The following is a 21,352-nucleotide window of genomic DNA, read 5'->3' on the forward strand; positions in this document are numbered from 1 at the left end:
AATTTGTTGATCCTTAGTTACCTCCCTGGAGTTCATTCTATTTATACACAATAACTGGTTTCCAAATATTTAAAATCGGCTCTTGTAGCCCCTCTAGTTTTTGTTTACTTACTTGCTTCATTCCCCACAGGCTGAATTCTCCAGTTCCCTGGACTTTTCTCATGTGATATGTACCCTGGTTCTTTATGCCCAGATTTTTGGGGGGTGATTTATGATCTTAGCAGGCTGTCAGATCTCTGGCTTTGCTCCCCAGCGTAGGACTATGCACCTCCCAACATCGTCTCCTTGCAGCCTGCAGCCACACCTGATCTGCGTCTCTGCTTTACTTTATATTTCAGTAGCCCTCTTAGGTTGCAGCTTTTCTTTCTAAAAACTCATGCTGAGTGCCTCTGAGGACCCAGGTGTATGTCTTGATGTCTCTGCCACTATCTTCTTTTTGTGCATTAGTCTAGACTGTCAAATTCAATTTTTGTTTTTGTTTTTCATCTGGAAGCAATTGGTCAGTGTGCCTTTTATATCCTTATTCATTCCTGTACAATTGCTGAACAAGACTGAGTTAAGCACAGAGTTCAGTAAAAGTGTTGGCTAAGAGAGCAGTCTCAGGAGTTTGGCAGATTTGGGCTAACCTCTCAAAAGTTTCCATTTCCTCACCTTTAAAATGGTGGCACTAGCTCTGCCCTCACGAAGCGATTGTGTGGATTAATTAGATAAGCGTATCTCACAGCACCTGGTCTACAATAAAGACTCATAAAACGTTAGCTGCTCTTACTATTTCAGTACCATTACTGAATTATAAGTGCTGTTGTCCTGATAAACATCTTCTCTGGCCTCTGTTGTATCGAGAGGAGATAAAGAGTAAGGTGTCCTGGGTCTCCAGGGATGCTGGAGAAATAAGCAGAGGCTGAGAGCGGGGAGTCTGAAGCTCCAGCATAGCTGCTCACTGAGTGACCCAGGCAAGGCATTTAATCTCCCAGGGTCTTAGAGTCCTCATTTGTAAAATGGGGATGATAGCATTGACCCCTATAGGACCCAAAATGTGGATACCTTTCTTCACCCATCATAAGGGTCATAGCCAATACACCTATAACAAAAGGTAGGTTAACAAGAGAAAACTCTAACAAATTGATTTAATCAAAGTTTTACGTAATATGGAGCTTCAGAAATGAAGACCCAAAGACCCAGGGAAAATTGCCGATTGCTATGCCTAGGTTCAGTGAAGAATGGACAGCTGTGTAGAAATGTGATCGGAAAACAGAATATGATCTCATGATAATAGACTGAGAGGGAAATCCAGCAAGGCCTGTCTGTTCAGATCCTTCTCGGCCTCTCTGTGCGGCATTCCTTTCTTCTGGGTATAGGTCAGGATACCTGACATGCTGAGAGTCTTCAAGGGAGAAGGCCACAGAGTAACCTGTCTAGGTTTTACTGGCTTGCTTTGGGAAGAGGAACTCTAGTGTCTAAGATCTACCTTGGGGGAGAGAAATTTTGGTTTCTATGAATTGCTTTGAGGACAGAAAAAAGGGCAGGAGACAGGAAGATGGGAGAAGGGCAGAGAGAGCTTGCTTCTGAGGCCTCTCCAATGTTCTTTGGTTCAAAGTACTCAGCATGCCAAGGCTCTATACTTTTAGGGTATAGTGTTCTGAGCCCTGACACTTCATGGGGCACTGTGAGGATTTAATGAGTTAATATATGTGGAACAGCACCTGCCACAATAGACATAATAGTGTTTATTATGGTTGATATGGTAAAGGCCTCCATATGTTCACATTTCAGGGTTTCTGCTAACTGCTTGTTTTCTACACAGATCGATTCTGATATGTTAAGGTATTATACAAACTAGATCTTCAAGCAGCCCACATTTTGGGAAAGATCTAGGGAGAGAAGATCAACTGAAGAGAACTTTTAGTATCAATATGAGTAATGTGATATCTGAGGATGTTATTGATGTCTGGGTGGTGTTATGACAATGACAACGCTATCCACTGTTTAATCTATTAAATCTGAATCTAAATGAGAATGTAGGAGAGGGTGAGACTGTATATTTTAGAAAGGATATACTTTTCTATATTTCCCAAGTTTTTTCTAAGGAGGACATACTCATTTTATAATTAGTAAAAAAAAAAAAAAAAAAAAAAAAAAAAAGTTGTTTTAAGAATAAAAGAAATAATCTAAAATCTAGCTTTTTCCATCTGCCCTAACCCCTCACAACCCTCTAATGTACTGAGGCCCTGCCATGTGGCTGGCTTGTTTCTTCTTTGCTTTAACAGGAAAATGTGTATTCAGAGTTATGTACAAATTCTGTTAAAAGGATTGGAATGTGACTCTCTTTCATGCCATTTAGAATTGTAGATTGCTTCACTGAGAGCCCTGGTTATCAGTACATAATCTTGATAAGAAATTTTGAAGTACTTAAAAGTTTAGTTTCTAAATCAATATCACACTTTCATCTTCGTTCACAGGCATTGCCTATACAGGCAATCAAAGGATGTTCATGGATAAATGTTGCAGGCAGAATAATGGCCCCCAAAGATGTTGATACCAGAATCTCTGGAACCCGTCCATATGTTACCTAACATGGCAAAAGGGACTTTGCCAATGTGATTACGGTTAGGAACTTTGAGAAGGAAAGATTATCCTGGATTATATAGGTAGGCCCAATCAACGATGTAACTCCTTAAAATCAAAGAACATTTCTCAGCTACAGAGAATCAGACAGGTGGCAATGTGGACTCCACTATCAATGACTTTGAAGACAGAGGAATGGAGTCATAAACCAAGGAATGAAGGCAGCTTCTAGAAGTTGGAAAAGGCAAGAAAAGGGATTCTTCCCTAGATCCGACAGAAAGGAACACAACCCTGATGACACTGGTTTTAGTCTAATGAGACCTGTGTCCAATTTCTGACCTACAAAACTGTAAGATAATAAATGTGCCTTGCTAAGCTATGAGGTTAATAATTTGTTGCACCAACAATGGAAAACTAATACAATAAGTAAACACTGCTAACATCTTATAGTATGCTTATATTTCTCAATGAGCAAGCAGTGTTAACAGTTACATCTAAAGCCCAGTTGTTCATTGTTCAGGATGTTAAAAAAGGAGAGACCCACATCTGAAGTTTACTGACTGTGTTACAATAGGCAAGCAGAAAAACATCCTTATTGAGGAGATTCTTGGACAAGATAACCAAGAGGAACTGGTACAAACATGAACAAAGAGCCCTTGGAAAGCTCAACCTTTGTCCTGAACTTCTAGCAAAGGAAAATGACCTGACAGTGGTGAAGTAGAGATTTAATTTAAAGTCCTGAATAGAAGTGTTATTCCAGTTTGCCTTTCGATTCTCACCTGCTCTTAAAATGGGAACTATAGTGATGTTACGTCATAGGTTTATTATACATACATGTGAAATAAAGCATTTTAAATAGTAATACTATCACAGTCATTAACTTTATTATTAGAAAGATATAGATTTGATGTATTTTGCAGGCTAAACATGCTAGTGTTTTGTTTTTTGTTTTTTTTTTTTTCATGAAATTTCATAATTGGATTGCACTAAAACTGTGAATTCATGATATTAAGAGCAGAAAAGAGGAAAGAAAAGGTGTGAATAAAAAAGGAGTGGGGATAGAGTGGACAGTGGAACCACAAAAAAATTCTATGAAATAGTCTTTAGCTAGAAAAAGATTATATTATATAAACTGCTGAAAACACAAGTGTCCAGGCTTTTGCTGTTGATGACATCTCTTCCAGGTGGAGAGCATGTAGCTATTTGAAGAATCAAGAATCACCTCCAAGCCCAATGGAAGATGGAGTTACCTATGGTTTGAGAGTATGAGTTAGAAATCTTTAGAAAGAGTTTTTAGTCATTATAAAAATGATACACTTCCATAGCGATAAAAATTCATATAAGGCAGAGATTATCCAAAGCCTTCCTGCTGTCTACTACCTACTCCCCATTGACCCTTCCAAGTTCAGAGAGAGCTTCTTCTGTTTGTGTGTCTTTATCTTTTGGCAGCTAGCTGACCAATGTCACAAGCGGACATTTATCTTTATTATCTACCTATTTGGATTGAGGAATTTAGTTCACTAAGAGTAATCCTACCCCCCTCTCAATTTTATTTTTACTTGTCTCTTTATTTTCAGATCTTCTATTGGTAACTTTAATAATTTCAAATGATACCATTAAGCATACATATCTTGATTTATTATATGTAGTCAACACTTTAAAGGAGATAACATGAGAAAATTGTGTTCCTATGGTGCTTTCTGTCCTCAGACACTTTCTACCTACTCTTTCCTTTCTGTATCTCGCTTTGCACAGGTACTTTCTCACCTTTTAAAGGTTATTTGTTTTTTAAAAAAGGACCAATTGGAGGGGAATCTTGAATATTATGTCTGAAAGTCTGTATTTTACTTTTATATTCAATTAAAACTTTTCTGCCTATAGAGCTCTAGATTCAAGATAATTTTCCTTCTGAACTTTGGAAGCCTATGTTCCTCTTTTTCTAAAATCCACTGTTGCTGATAAGAAGTAGCATGTCAATCTGATTCTCTCTTTCGTAAGTAACCTGGGTTTCGTTAGTCAAAATTTGGGAGATCTTCTCTTCAATCTTCATGTTTTAAGGTTTTTGTGTCCTTTTTCTTTCATTCCGTTCAGTACTATATGACCTTTTCGCCTGATCTTTTGGAAAATCTTTCTTTTATTGTTTCTCAGATAATTCCCTCCCTCCACTTTTATTGTCTTCAAGAACTCCTATTAGAACACAGTCGACTGTCCTGATGGGTTTCCTTCTTTCTTCCTTTAAAATTCTTTCCCTTGACTTCCGTCTTTTTTTCATTTCAATTTTGTTCCTTCCCCATTCCCCTGAATTATCTCTGAATCCCTTACAGTTAATTTTTCTGTTGGCTTCTCTTTTCTTTTTATCTTGAACTCTTAATTTTCTTCACATTTCTGATAATCCTTTCTTTTTTATTCATATTTTTAAATGCAGGATTAAGTTGGTTTGTACAGGGAGCTGGTGTTCATGTCTTTCATCTTTGTATGGATGTTTTTCACTAATAGATCACGCTCCTGAATGTGAAGACCACTATAAGCTCTGTGTTTTCGATGCAGTATGTATTCAATGAGAGTTTTCACATTAGACTGCATGGCTAAGGAAGATCAGGCAGGTTGGGGTTCCGAGGGCCTAGGCGAGCAGAGTTCTACTCCGGGATACCATCCCCATGCTAGATGCCTGAGTTCCATCCATGCTGACAGCCCAATTTCCTTAGAGCTCTGTATTCTGACTTCAAATGGCAATACCTCTGCATAAGCAGGGCTCAAGCTTAGCCAACACCAGTAAGCCTTTATTTACTCAGATCTTTAGACAACCACCCCTATCCTGGGCCTCCTTCCCTAGGCACTCTGACGTACTAGCTGACGTAGAACTGGGAGCCCTTCAGAGATGCTCTCTGAAGATAGCGCTCACATCCACTTTAGCCCTTTCTTCACCCTTGCTGACTTGTGCCTGTCTCTGGATTATCCATCATTTGATTTCCAATTATCTTTTGTTTCCAAAAATTTATCTAGACCTTTTCTTACTTAATGCCAAGACTTGCTTTTATGGACTGAATTGTGTCTCCCCCAAATGCATATGTTGAAGCTCTAGCCCCCAGTACCTCATAATGTGGCTATGTTTAAAGAGAATATCTTTAAAGAGGTAATTAAGGCTAAATGAGGTCATTAGGGTGTACCCTAAGCTCATGACCAGTGTACTATAAGAAGGTGAGGTTAGGACATAGACATGTTCAAAGCAAAGACAGTGTGGAGACACAGGGGAGAAGAGGGTCATCTATAAACCAAGGAGAGAGCTCTTAGAAGGAAACAACCCTACAGATACCTTGATCTTGGGCTTCTATGCTTTAGAACTATGAGCACATACATTTCTGTTATGTAAGCCACCCAGTCTGTGCTGTATATAGTACTTTGTCATAGCAAACTAACATGCTTCTCATGCTGGGGGCTTTTTATAAATAAATTTCTTATACTTCTTTATAATAATTCAATGTGATTTGGGGAGAGGAAGTTAGTACACATGTTCTGTCGTTGATCTTGAACTGGAAGCCCAAAGTAACTTTTGAGTTACTGTCTCTGCCTTAGTCCATTCAGGCTGCTACCACAGAATGCCATAGACTGGGTGGTTTACAAACAACAGAAATCTCTCACAGTTCTGGAGGCCAGCAAGTCCAAAATCAAGGCACCGGTAGATTTGGCGTCAGTTCCTGGTGAAGGCCTGCATGCTGGTTCACCATCTTTTCACTGTCTTCTTACATGGCAGAAGGGCAAGAGAGCTCTCTGGGGCTTTTTTCCTGAGGGTACTAATTTCATTCGTGAGGGCTCTTCCCTCATGACCTAATCACTTCCCAAAGGCCCCACCTCCAAATATCATCACATTGGAAATTAGGTTTCAATACATGAATTTTAGGGAACACCAACATGTGGTGCATAGCAATTCCTGTGAGTGACTGAGTATAGGAAGGTAGATTATAAAGCCTGGGGTTTGTTTCATTCTCATGGATAAATGCAACTATGGGTCTCCTTTCTTGAATCTCTCCTATGTGCCAGGCCCTCATTCAATCATCCACTGTTGGGGGGGGGCGGTACTTGATGTGGTTTGGGTGTGTCTCCACCCAAATCTCACCTTGAATCATAATAATCCCCGTGTGTCAAGGACAAGACCAGGTTGAGGTAATTGACTCATTGGGGCCATTTCCCCCATTCTGTTCTGGTAGTAGATAAGTCTCATGAGATCCAATGGTTTTTTATAAATGGGAGTTACCCCGCACAAGCTCTTTTGCCTGATACCATGTAAGACGTGACCTTGCTCCTCATTAACCTTCCACCATGATTGTGAGGTTACCCCAGCCATGTGGAACTGTGAGCCAATTAAACCTCTTTCCTTTATAAATTGCCCAGTTTTGGGTATGTCTCTATTAGCAGCATAAGAACAGACTAATATAGTACTCTTATTACTTCTACTTTGCATATGAGAAAACTGAGCCACAGAAAGGATGAGTAATGCTGACCAATTGGCTGGGTATTTGGAAGATTGAGGAAATTCACCCCACATGCATTTTCTTTATCAGATTTTAGTAAAACTTTAGCTTTTGAAATCTTCATTTCATTTCTTTTTTAACAGTTGTTTAAAGAAAGAATTATTTAACTGATATTTGAGGCAGTCTGTCATTGACATCATCCTTACTGCTAAATTAATTGCTGACCTTCTACTGGCTTTAACATTTGGCTACCTCACTGGGAACATGAAATGAACAGATTTTCATAGTGCTTTTGATTGACAGTACTGGTTTAATGGTGGGTATGGTGGAAGGAACTAGGAAATTCTACTTTATCTTTTTTTAACTTTAACAATGTCCCATGTGTGAATATAGCATAGTTCCTACTCTGCAGTGAGATGGAAAGTACACAGATAACTCTGGAAAGGGAGACATCCAGTTTGGTTTCTTTTCAACCTGTTTTGTGGTCCTAAAACTACTACAATAATAATGAAAGCTTTACTCTCACAGTTCCGTGACCTTCAGCTTCATTGACTTTCGTCTCCATTTGTTTCTAATTTCTCAATCCATTGGACATATTCTATCTTTATTGATAGTTTCACCTTGGAAATTTTAAGAGCCAATTGAAACTCTCCTACTGTCTTATTCCACTGAATGTTTTTTCCCCTTTGGACTCATGAAATCCTTTGGCCTTGTGAGATATTGTTACTCTATCTCAGTTTAGCAATTTCCTGTGGCTTCTCTTCATTCCCATTGCAGTTTGATTCACTTGTGTCATTCCCATAATTTTCCTATATGCTCCCTCAGTTCTTTTCCACCCAAATTACTCTTCCATTCTATGCATCCACAACTCATGCATTCTTTATGATTTGTTTTTACATGAATTTTGTTCTTTTAACAGCCATTTATTATCTACTCTGCACCAACCATTGGATGTAGCGGTGAACAAGATGGACAAAATTTCTACTCTCAGCTTACATTTTGGTGATGGGAGATGGACAATGCATGGGTCAACCCAGGCCAATGGCAGATGCTAGAGGAGAAAACACAGCCATATAGGTGGGGGCCACTGCTCATCTAGGGTTTCCAGTTTCACTGAGGCTCTCAGCCATACTCATCTACTTAAATTGTCTTTGATATGCATTTTCTCCTGTTACTTTTAGCAAATACTCTTTACTACTCGAGTCCGTTATCTTGTCCCATCATGTTTACTAACAGCAAATAGTCTTCGCTCATACTTCTCTCATAAAAAGAGGTTATCAGTCATGGACTCCATTAATTTCACAGCTCCTCTCCTTCCAGAGGCAATCATTTATATCAGCACTTGTCACTCCCTCCTTCTCCCTTCCTGGTCAAGGCCAACCTCTCCTCCTAGCTAATTAATCTCATTTATTCCAGTCACAGGACTTTTCATTATCATTTTTTTCTAATATATCCATTATTTTCAATCCTCCCCATTAGCTTCTTCCTGCTAGCCTAGAAACATGCTTAATTTCTCATGTTTCCCCTTTAATAATAATGGCTATCATTTATAGAACATTGCCGCATGCCATATACCTAGCCCTCACCTAATTTCACCCTCACAACAGCCCTGCAAGGCGAGTATTACTATCTCTGTTTAACTGAATTGGAAATAGGCACAGAAGGAATATGTACCTTTCCCAAGTTCACATGGCTTTTTAAGTGGTAGAATTGAGGTTCAAACTGAAGTTTGTTTGACTCTTAACTGGAATTCTTACTGTACCTGAATTCTCTGCCTTTCAAAAGAACAGCTCTTTCTAGTTGGTATCTGAGGTCTTTCCTTTTCTTTCAGAGGCAAGTTTCTTAAAAGTGTGTCTCCATTCCTAACTCTCTTTAATCAGGTTTTGCCCCATGATTCTATGGTGCTTAGGTCACCATTGGCCTCTCAATTCCTAAATTCAGGGGACACTTTAAGTCTCAATTTTATGTGAACTCTGTGTAACACATGGATTTGCTGACCCTCAAAATTCTTGCCTTCTTTGGCTTCCATAATATTGTTCTATACTGGTTCTTTTCTTACGTAATAACCATGGCCTCTTTGTCTTCTGTCTCTTATTACTCCTTATGTATTAACATTCTTTGAGGTTCTTTTCTCAGTGTTCTCTCTCTTCCTCTTCCTTCATTTTTCTCTCTTTGATATTCAGAAGTCTTCCTGAATAATCTTCATTCCCATTTTTGACTCTTAAACTATATCTCTAGCTCTGACACCAATTAAAATAAAGACTGAAAAATATTCATTAAAACGAGCACCCTAGAGGTCTTTGTTGACTTCAGCTACTTCTCTATTGGTGCAATGGTGGGACAGAGCCATGAAGAGCAGGCTGAGAAGTGGGCAGGAAGTGAGAAAAAGGAAACAGCAAGGGTAAACAACTCTTGTCAAACACGGCTATGAAAGGAGGCTAAAGAGTGTGATCCTTAGGCAAAAGGGCCACCTTCTTCATCAGAAGGAAGGAAGATGATGCAGATGCAGGTATATTTGCTAAGAAGGAGGGAGGTCCTGCCTGTGAGGCAAGGTCACACTGTAGGAGAGTATGTAAGTGGGGGATATTGCTGTCTTTGGAAAATGCATTCTGCCACAAGGGTTTAAGGTGAGACATGGTTGGGGAGCAAAAAGCACACCAACCCTAGGGTATATGAGAGAATAAAGCACCTCCATGTGGGAGAATTAGGTGGGAGTAGGTATCCTTAGGAAGAGCGAGCTTTTAGTTGATGCAGAGAAAAGGAGGAAGCCCTTTAATGCAAGGGAAAGCTGAGGTGGAAGGGAGCAATCTGATAGGAGAGTGGTGACTTGGGAGCTTAAGGGAGTGATACGGTTTGGCTCTGTGTACCTACCTAAATCTCATCTTGAATTATAATCCCCACGTGTTGGGAGAGACCTGGTGGGAGGCGATTGGATCATAGGGGTGATGTCCCCCATGCTGTTCTCATGATAGTGAGTGAGTTCTCATGAGATACTATGGTTTTATGAGTGTCTAACAGTTCCTTTCTCACATACTTTCTCTCTTGCCTGCCACCACGTAAGACATGCCTGCTTCCCCTTCTGCCATGGTTATAAGTTTACTGAGGCCTCCCCAGCCATGTGAAACTATGAGTCAATTAAATCTCTTTGCTTTATAAATTACCCAGTCTCAGGTATGTCTTTATAGCAGTGTGTGAACAAATGAATACAGTAAATTGGTACCAGGAGTGGGGCACTGCTATAAAGATACACAAAAATGTGGAAGTGATTTTGGAACTGGATAAAAGGCAGAGGTTGGAACAGTTTGGAAGGCTTAGAAGAAGACAGGAAGATGTGGGAGAGTTTGGAACTTCCTAGAGACTTGTTGAATGGCTTTGACAAAAATGCTCATAATAATGTGGACAATGAAGCCCAGGTTGAGGTGGTCTCAGATGGAGATGAGGAACTTCTTGGGAACTGGAGCAAAGGTCCCTCTTACTGTGCTTTAGCAGAGACTGGCAGCATTTGGCCCCTATCTTAGAGATATGTGGAACTTCAAAATAGAGAAAGATGATCTGAAATTGGAACTTATATTTAAAACAGAAGCAGAGTGTGAAAGTTTGGAAAATATGCAGCCTGATGTGGAAATAGAAAAAAAAAAAAAAACATTTTCTGAAAAGAAATTCAAGCTGGCTGCAGAAATTTGTATAAGTAATGAGGCGCCAAATGTTAATCACCAGGACAGTTGGGAAAATGCCTCCAGATCTTGTCAGAGATCTTGGCAGCAGCCCCTCCTATCAGAGACCCTAAAGCCTAGGAGGAAAATATGATTTTACCCAAATCTCACATTGAATTGTAATCCCTGTAATCTCCATGTGTTGAGGGAGAGACCTGGTGGGAGGTGATTGGATCACGAGGGCAGCGTCCCTCATGCTGTTCTTGTTATAGTGAGTTTTTATGAGATCTTATGGTTTTATAAATATCTGACAGTTCCTACTTCACACACACACACACACACACACACACACACACACACTCACACACACTCTGTCTCACCTGCGCCATGTAAGACATGCCTGCTTCCTTTTCCACTGTGATTATAAGTTTCCTGAGGCCTCCCCGGCCACATGGAACAATGAGTCAATTAAACCTCTTTTCTTTATAAATTATCTAGTCTCGGGGATGTCTTCATAGGAGTGTGAGAATGGACCAGTACAGGAGGAAAAGGTTAGGATATTGAGCTGAGACAAGGAAGAAAGAGTATTAGGGTTACAGTAATGCTTACAGAATAGATTAAAGGAGCAGGAGGTGGACACTTTGGGAGCTGAGAACAGGGATGAAAGGCGTGTCTGCATCTAGTCCTGATAGTCGCCTGTTGGAAGGTGGGTACTGAACACGAAGAGTGGGTATCCTGGCTCCATGAGCTCAGTGTAACTTCAATCTGGCCTCAGAGGTTTCAGGGCACAAGGCTTGGAGAATATAGGAGCCTGCAGATGTAGGTGTCTTGAAACATCAGTCTAGTCTTTCTGTGTCGTGGTTAGTGAAGCCTCCCCTAATGGAGGGAAGCTTTTGAGGCCAGGACCATGCATTACTTACTTTTGTATCTAATGTCTAGCACGGTCTTAGGTATATCCAGTCACTTAAAGATAGTTGAGTAATTTAAAAAATTAATGACAACACATATATTCAAGCCCCAGTTTGGTAAAGCCACAGTTTCCACTGATAGCATGCTACCTTTCAATTCTTTGTTCCTAGGGCCTATAATCAGAGAGTTAAAGGGACATTTCCTCTTAGATTACGTGTAAACTGCACAAAGTGTTCAAAAAAACCTGACAATTTCTCAGGGAGTTTTATCAAAATAAACATTCAAATGAGATATTTCAGGCCAAATTACATGACTCAATATAATTACTAGAAATCTACTCTATTCCATGCTGCCTAAGGCATATGGCTTGTCTTCAAAATGTAAAAAGCCACAAACCTTTAGGATGAACGCTATATTGCAGAATTTGTGACAATGTGCTTGATTAACAGCTGCTACCAATTAGGCAGATATCTGTGAAAAAGATAACTCTCTTAGGGCCAACGCATGCACAAAAGACATGCTTAACAATGAATGTAAGGCCATAGGAGCAGACTGGCTTGGTCTAAAAATATGTTTGTGAGATTTTGCTTAGGAGAAAAAAATGTTGCCTTGGTATCTGTTGTAACTCCCATATAATTGCCTACAGTACAAATAAAATCTTTTAGTAAATATATTTAACTCTTCATACATTTGTCAAAAGTCAGTTGCTACAAAATAATATTTTCCCATGAATTCAAACTTTAGGCATATCCTGCTACAAGGAAACACAAATGTGTCAAGTCTGAGACTATAAAGCCCCCAGATAAAGGAGCGATTTATTCACATTACCAAAAAGGATATGTTTTTACAAAAGACACACAAAGATATTTTTCCTTAAATAGTGAGTTCTCATTGGATATTTAAACGAGTCTCAACAAATTTTTGAAAATTGAAATTATGTCAACTCTCTTCTCAGACCAACAATGGAATAAAGCTGGAAATTGCTCAAGAGGAACTTTGGAAACTATACAAATACATGGAAATTAAACAATACGCTCCTGAAAAAACACTGGGTCAATGAAGAAATTAAGACAGAAATTTAAAAATTCTTGAAACAAGATGATAGAAACACAGTATACTACAACCTATTTGATACAGCAAAATCAGTGCTAAGAGGGAAGTTTATAGCATTAAGTGCCTACCTCAAAAAAGTAGAAAGATTACAAATTAAAATCTAATGATGTAATTCAAGGAACTAGAAAAGCAAGAACATAGCAAACCTCAAGCTACATGAAGAAAAAAATAACAAAGATCAGAGCAGACCTAAGTGAAACAGAGAGGAAAAAAACAAACCCAAGAGAAAACAAGACAAAACAAAACAAAAAAACCAAGGAATCAACAAAACAAAAAGTTGGTTTTTTGAAAAGATAAAATTAATAAACTGCTAGCTAGACTAAGCAAGAAGAGAGATGAGCCAAATAAGCAAAATCAGAAATGAAAAATGAGATATTATGACTGATACCATAGAAATACAGAAAATCATCAGAGACTATTAAAACAACTTATACCCACAAACCAGAAAACCTAAAGGAAATAGATAAATTCCTGGAAATGTGCGACCTCCCAAAATTGAACCAGGAAGAAATAGAAAACCTGAACAGATCAATAATGAGTAGCAAGGTTGAATCAATAATTTAAATTTTTCAACAAAGCAGAGCCCAGGATCAGATGGATTCACAGCTGAATTCTACCAAGCATGTGAGGATATAGTGATATTAATCCTCCTGAAGCTGTTCCAAAACACTGAAGCGGAGAAAATTATCCCAAACTCAGTCTATGAGGCTTGTATCACCTTGATACTAAAGCCAGACAAAGACACATCAAAAAAAAAAAAAAAAAGAAAGAAAAAAATGAAAACCACAGACCAATATCCCTGATTAATATGGGCCGAATAGCCTCAATAAAATACTACCAAACCAAACCTGAGGGCACATCAAAAAGATAATACACCTTGATCAAGTGGGTTTTATACCAGGGATTGCAAGGATGGTTCAACATATATAAATCAATAAACATGATACATCACATCAGTAGAATTAAGGATAAAACCATGTAATCATCTCAATAGACACAGAAAAAGCATATGGTATAATTTAGCACCCCTTCATGCTAAAAACGCAACAAATGAGGCATAGAAGTAACATAACTCAAATTAATAAAGGCTATGTAAAACAAACGCACAGCCAACATCACATTAATGTGGAAAAGTTGGAAGCATTTCCTTTAACTAGATCAGGACAAGAATGCCCATTTTCACCACTTCTATTTAATATAATACTGGAAGTCCTAGACAAGTCAGGCAAGAGAAAGAAATAAAACACATTCAAATTGGAGAAGAAATCAAATTATCCCTGTTTGCTGATGACATAATCCTATATCTGGAAAAAAAAAAAAAAACAAAAACCCAAAGACTCCACCAAAAAAACCCGTCTTATTTGATAAATGAATTTAGTGAAGTTGTAAGATACAAAAATCATCATACAAAAATCAGTAACATTCCTATATACCAATAACAATCTAGCTGAGAATGAAATCAAGAAGGCAACCCTATTTGTAATAGCTACAAAAATGCCAAGGAATAAATATAACCATGGAGGAGAAATATCTCTACAAAAAAACTACAAATCACTGATGAAAGAAATTGTAGATGACACAAATAGAAAGACATTTTGTGCTCATAGATCAGAAGAATTAATATTGTTTAAATAACCACATTGCCAAAAAGCATCTACATATTCAGTGCATTGCCTATCAAAATATCAATGTCATTTTTCACACTTAGAAAAAAAAATCCTGAAATGTCTATAAAACCAGAAAAGAGCCCAAATAACCAAAGCAATCCTAAGCCAAAAGAACAAAGCTGTCATCACATTATCTGACTTCAAATTATATTACAAGTGTATAGTAACCAAAATAGCATGGTATTGGTAAACAAACAAAAATAGACACATAAATCAACAGAACAGAATAAAGAACCCAGAAGTAAAGCCACGTATTTACAACCAACTAACCTTTGACCAAGCTGACAAGAACATGCCATGGGGAAAGGACACCCTCTTCACTAAATGGTGCCGGAAAAATTGGATTGCCATATGCAGAAGAGTGAAACTGGACCCTTATCTCTCATCACATACAAAAAATAAGATGAATTAAAGACTTAAAAATAAGATCCCAAACTATAAAAATACTGCAAGAATACCTAGGGAATAATCTTCTAAACATTGGTCTAGGCAATATATTCATGACAAAGAACTCAAAAGCAAAGGGGACACAAACAAAAATAGACAAACAGGACTGAATTAAAAAGCTTCTGCCAGCCAAAGAAATAATCAAGAGAATGAACAGACAGCCTGCAGAATGGGAGAAAATATTTGCAAACTATTCATCTCACAGAGGACTAACATCCAAAATAGACAAGGAACTCAAACCACTTAACAAAAAACTCTCAATAATCTCATTAAAAAGTGGGCAAAGAAATGAATAGAAATTTCTCAACAGAAGATATATAAATGGCCAAGAGGTGTATGAGAAAATGCTCGACATCACTAATCATCAGAGAAATGCAAGTTAAAACCACAAGGGATATCAAAGCTGAGTCAGAATAGCTATTATTAAAAAGACAGAAAATAAAAGGCATTGGTGAGAATGAGGAGAATGGGGATGCTTACACACTCTTGCTGGAATATAAATAAGTAAAACCTCTGTGGAAAACAGCATGGAGATTTCTCAAATAACTCAAAAATAGAACTACCACTACACCTAGAAATTCCACTAGTGAGTATCTACTCAAAGAAAAAAAATAAATTTATCAAAAAGATATCTGTACTTGAGTGATTACTGCAGCACCAGCAAAGATACATAATCAACCTAAGTGCCATCAAAGGATGAATGGATAGAGAAAATATGGTATATATTCACAATGAAATAAGTATTCAGGCACAAAAAAGAATGAAATTATGTCTTTTGCAGTAACATGGATAGAACTGGAGGTCTTAAGTGAAACAAGCCAGACACAGACAGTCAAATATTGCATGATCTTACTCATAAGCGGATACTAAAAAATGTGGATGTGGGGAGTGGAATGACTAGAGACTTGGAAGGGTGAGAAGGTGGAGGAGGGTGTATGATAAGAAATTACCTAATGGGTATCATGTACATTACTCAGGTGATGGATACCCTAAAGCCCTGACTTGACCACTAGGCAAAATTGCACTTGTACCTCATGAATTTATACAAATAAAAAATTATGCCAGCTCACGCCTGTAATCTCAGCACTTTGGGAGGCTGAGGTGGGCAGATTGCTTGAGTCCAGGAGTTCAAGACCAGCCTGGACAATGAAGTGAGACCCCCGTCTCTACAAAAAAATGCAAAAATTAGCTGAGTGTAGTGGCCCGTACCTGTAGTCCCAGCTACTCGGGAGGCTGAGGTGGGAGAATGGCTTCAGCCTGGGAAGCAGAGATTGTAGTGAGCCGAGATTGCACCACTGCACTGCAGCCTGGGCAACAGATTATTTTCAGACCTTGCCTCAAAATACTACTAATAATAACTTGATTTATAGAATTTAAATAATTATAACCATAAGATTTTTCAGGAGACACATTAGTATGAAGTGAAAGCCATATTATTTTGTCGACAAGCTCACATTAGTTAAATTTGTTGGATTCACTTAGGTTTTTTTTATATGTTTTTAGGACCCAAAATAGTTTTGGTTTGTTTAAAATCTTCCAGGTTTAAGATCGATCACTCTCAGAAATTCCTCTATTCACTACAGTAGCATTTGATCTTCTAAATGTCGTTCCATGCTGGAGGATGCGATTTAGCCCAGAGAAACCCAGTTTGCCAACCATAACAACTATATTTGCTCATCTTATTCAATAACTGCTCAGTTATTTTTGACAACACACTCAGCTTTTCTGAATTCAATTTTTTTTCTTTTAAAGAAGGCATAATAACTATTTGCCAGATACTTGCCTCACAGGGGTGTCAAGCACTTGTGAGATCACGAGTTCTCATGGGCCATTACAGATAGTAATCAGCAGCTTTGTTCTTTAGGTTTTTGGAGTGAGAAACTGAGGCTCAGGCAATCTGGGGGAAGTGTTTCATGACCTTGGAAGGTGTTGACAAAGAAGATAGTCTTTAAGTTGCCTAAGAAAAGGAGGAATGGTCATAACATTGTCAAACAATGTCATCATAATAATCTTTTTAAACTCCTGTAAAGTAGTATAACCATACTGGTGTTTCATTTGTGATACTGAGCAACAGCACTTCTTGCTCAAGGATATTATATGACCTTTTGGACTGAAAGGGTAAGGTGACATGTGGTTTTTGATAAATGTTGTGATTTCTGAGTCTGCCTCAATATTCTCCAATGTTTTAGTTCCCTCCCATTGCAGAATTCAAATGCACCTTTAAGAACTGGCTGAATCTGATTTACTATAAGTCTACAATGTGTCCTTGTATGTAGCTGAATTGCCCTCTGTGAGATGGAAGACCAGTAGCTTAACCACAGTTCCTTTTAATATTTTAATACTTCCCTTCACAAGGCCTCGTAGCCAAGAACCTACCTTTTACTTTTAGTTGAAAGGCCTCAGAAAACTTCAGAAAAGTCAGGAATCAAAATATAGAAGATAAAACCCATCAAACAGCAACAAACCATAATGCTATTCTAAGATCTGCTTCCAACAAAAGGCTCTTTGTTCTTTGCCTAGGTCTCAACGTTTAGTGCTTTCTGAACTTTCCTGGAGGACTGTCTGCCGTACTCCAGCAGAGGATGGATTTGAAAAAACAACGTAAGATAGACACTGTGTTCCTTACTTTGGGGAGAAGGAGTGGGAGGGTCAAGAGAATGACCTTGTCAGCTCATGATTGGTCCCACGTGGCTTATTTGCTTCCTGGTCTTTCCTACTGTCAGAGTCCAGGCAGCTGCTGGTGACTGGGATGAGGAGGCGGGCAAGCGAATAGGTTAAGTCGTCCTTCAGCCAAGTAAATACACACACAGGCCCCCAAAGAATGTTCCCTCAGTTCTTTGCCTGAGGTTCTAGTGACAAAACCCAACCAGTGCAGACAGCCCGTCTCTCACTGACTGCTCTGTATGTGTTGTCCATAGGTTTTGCCTATGAGGCTTTGCTCATAGACTCTCCAGATGTCTCAGGGGCTCCACTTGGCATCAGTCAGCATCCCCCTCTATCCTTTCTCGCATTTCTTGTTGGCCTCCTCAGCTTAGGCCCTTGGCCTTGTGGTCAATTCTCTTCCTTTGAAGTTTCTTGATTCTCACCTGTGCAGCCTCTGGCAGGGGTGATCATTCCCTCTTAAGGCATGGCAACGCTAAAGGGAAGCTCAAGGATTGAGACTGTGATGGAACAGGAAAGAGGAGACTCTTTAAGAGAAAAACAGACAGCTTGCAAATAAAGGCTAGCTCTTTTTTAGCTTATGTTCTGTACCTTATTATGCCAAAAGAGGGTCTGGCTCTGTTTAGGTTCAAGTTTTAGAACAAAACTTCCCATTCGATTACTTAATGATTGTGTTACCCAGGACTTAGGAAAAGAAGGAGAACGGAGAAAACTTTAATTAGCCCCCATAACAATATTTATTTATTTATTTATTTATTTATTTATTTGAGATGGGACTTCACTCTGTCACCCAGGCTGGAGTGCAGTGGTACAATCTTGGTTCATTGCAACCTCTACCTCCCGTGTTCAAGTGATCTTCCCTCCACGGCCTCTCGAGTAGCTTGGACCACAGGTTTGCACCACCATACTCAGCTGATTTTTTGTATTTTTGGTAGAGATGGGTTTCAACATGTTGCCCAGGCTGGTCTTGAACTCCTGAGCTCAAGTGATCTGCCTGCCTCGGCCTTCCGAGTACTGGGATTCAGGCATGAGCCACCACACCAGGCCTAACGTCATAATGATAACTTATTTTGCACAGCACTTTGTAAATTACTAAGATCCTCTTCCTCCCTAAATACAATAGATTTGAAATTGTTTTCATGTGTTTCACCTCGTATCACACTCTGAAAAAACTCATGGCATAGACAGGAGAGTTTGTGAATCTTCTTTGTACAAGCTCAGATGGTTGTTTCCCCAAAGTTGCATAGTTAGAAAATGGCAAAGCTGGCGTTGGAACTCACACCTTTTAACTCTGTCCAGTGTTCTCTCCAATTTTTGTGAGTAATCATAACCTGGGTATTTATTGGTCATAAGCTTCCCTTGTTTGGGGAGGCTGGCATGGAAGTCTTAGGGACCAGAAATCAGATGCGCTGTTTTTCTCCCTTCACCTCTCCCTGCTTCTTCAAAAAAAGTTTTTTTTCCAGATATCAAGTTGATATGCCTGTTAGTTTCCATGATTTCATTTCCTTCTTTCCACTTTGTGTTCAGGCCTTCACTTTCTCTTACCAGGCCTAGTCTCATGCATCCAAACTGGGGCCCAATTTTGCCTTAAGCATGATTTTTCCTTAAAGTAACTTCGATGATAAAAGTCCCTGGCTTTAAATTCCTCAAGGCCTCCCTTTAGCCTAGACCAGTGTCCCAAGGCCCCTGAAGTGACATTTTGTGAGAATAATGAGGTCATGCTCCAGTCTTCTAAGAGCTTCCTTGAATTTTATGTTTCTAATATCAATTTTAAAAATCTATAAAAATAATATGTGTATTCTGGATCATTTAATTGAGCGTCTTATCACTGTCATAAAATTTCACTGTCTGTTACGGAGGTTTATGATCCTATTGGTGCCAAATTGTACATCTTTAAATGTTGTAAGTTAATGAAAAATGTACACAAGTGGACGTAATTTGTAATGATGAGTTTGACCCACGTGAAGGTCACATGCTGTGACAGCAAACTTTTTGAAGAAAGGTTTTCAAACAACCCATTAGTAGCTCTAACAGAGACAACTCTAAGGAGAATTTGGTTACTAAATGTTACATCATAGCCTGGGCTTCCCTAATTAAATTACAGACGCAAGCAACAACAAAACCAGGGCCTTTGTGATCCAGTCACGTGCTTTTTGTAATTGCTTGTGCAATTTGTAATTTTATAATAAAGTCACGTGCTGCATAATGATGTTCCAGTCAACAATGGACTGCACATATGACAGTGGTTTCATAAAATTACAATGGAGCTGAAAAATTCCTGTCATCTAGAGACATTATATACCTTCCTGTGGGACAAGCTGTTCAGGTAGGTGACAGTGATATTGACGATCCAGACCCTATGCAGGCCTAGGCTAATCTGTGTGCTTGTGTCTTGGTTTTTCACAAAAAATTAAAGAGTAACAATAAAATAAATAAAAAACAAAAATGCTTATAGAGAAATGATCTAAAGAAAGAAAATATTTTCATACAGCTGTACAGTGTGTTTTGAGCTGTGTTATTACAAGTCAAAAGTTAAAAAAATTAAAAGTTCATAAAGTAAAAACCTTATAGTAAGCAAAGGTTAATTTATTACTGAAGAAGGAAAAAAGTGTTTAAATAAATTGTGTAGCCTAAGTGTGCAGTGTTTATAAAGACTACAGTAGTGCAGTAACATCCTAGGCCTCATACTCACTGACACACCCACAGCAACTTCCAGTCCTGCAAGCTCCATTCATGCTGAGTGCCCTATACAGGTGTACCATTTTTTGTCTTTTATACTGTATTTTACTGTACCTTTTCTATGTTTAGATATGTTTAAACACAAAAATACTTACCACTGTAAGTATTTAGTACAATTGCCTGCAGTATTCAGTACATTAACATGCTGTGTAGGTTTGTAGCTGCCTAGTGTGTAGGAAGCTACATCATCTAGGTTTGTGTAAGTACTCTCTATGATGTTTGCACAGCGACCTAATCACCTAACAAAACATTCCTGAGAACATATTCCTGTCGCAAAGGGATGCATGGCTTTATTTTTCTCTTGGCGAGTGGAGTTTTCATTTTACCAACACATTTAAAACAATAAACAAATACTAATTTGAACTTTATTGGTTTTATACATTTTTTTATAAAATTCTTAAACTCATGTAACATTGTTTACATCCATATAAAATCTATAAACAAAAAGAGTTTAGCCTAGATTTGAATTTCACATGTAACTTCTTCTATTTTTCAAAAGTATCTATTGTCCCTCCCTGCTGGGTCTTTTTTGTGTGTGTGGAAAAATTATACTTCCCACCCTACTGACTTTAGCTTTTGGCTATGTCACTTGATTTGCCAGATAAAATGTGAGTGGGAGTGATATGTGTTATTTAAAAGTGGAAGCTTTCATAGCCACTGCGTGTTCTGCCCTCTCCCTTTTTCCTTGGTGTCACGAGCCCACTAATATCCCCGAAAGGGATTTCTCCTTCATCCTGGGTCCCAAAATGAAGATCAGGCAGAATCAAAGATCCGAGAGCTTCAGCCAACTGTGAAGGACACCTAACATGACTAGGAAATGTCTAGGTATGCAAACGTAAAATATATGGGTGTATACAAATGTATACGTATGTGTATATAAATACATATGTGTGTGCATATATGTGTGTATATGTACATGTGTACATGTGTATGTATCTATGGGAACCTGTATTTCATGATTTAACACTGAGGGTCAGGAATAGTTGTTTCCCTTTAGCAGCGGCTTTGTAAATCACTTAAGAAACTCTGGTCTACAGAAAACATCTATATTGTTTAGCTTCATATGTCTTTTTGAGACCTGCTGTAGCCTATCTCTCCAATGTCACCTTCTTTACCCTATTTTTCTGTC

The sequence above is a fragment of the Sapajus apella genome, unplaced genomic scaffold (genome assembly GCF_009761245.1).
Source record: "Sapajus apella isolate SASKATOON/1434 unplaced genomic scaffold, GSC_monkey_1.0 scaffold74, whole genome shotgun sequence".
Taxonomy (NCBI): domain Eukaryota; kingdom Metazoa; phylum Chordata; class Mammalia; order Primates; family Cebidae; genus Sapajus; species Sapajus apella.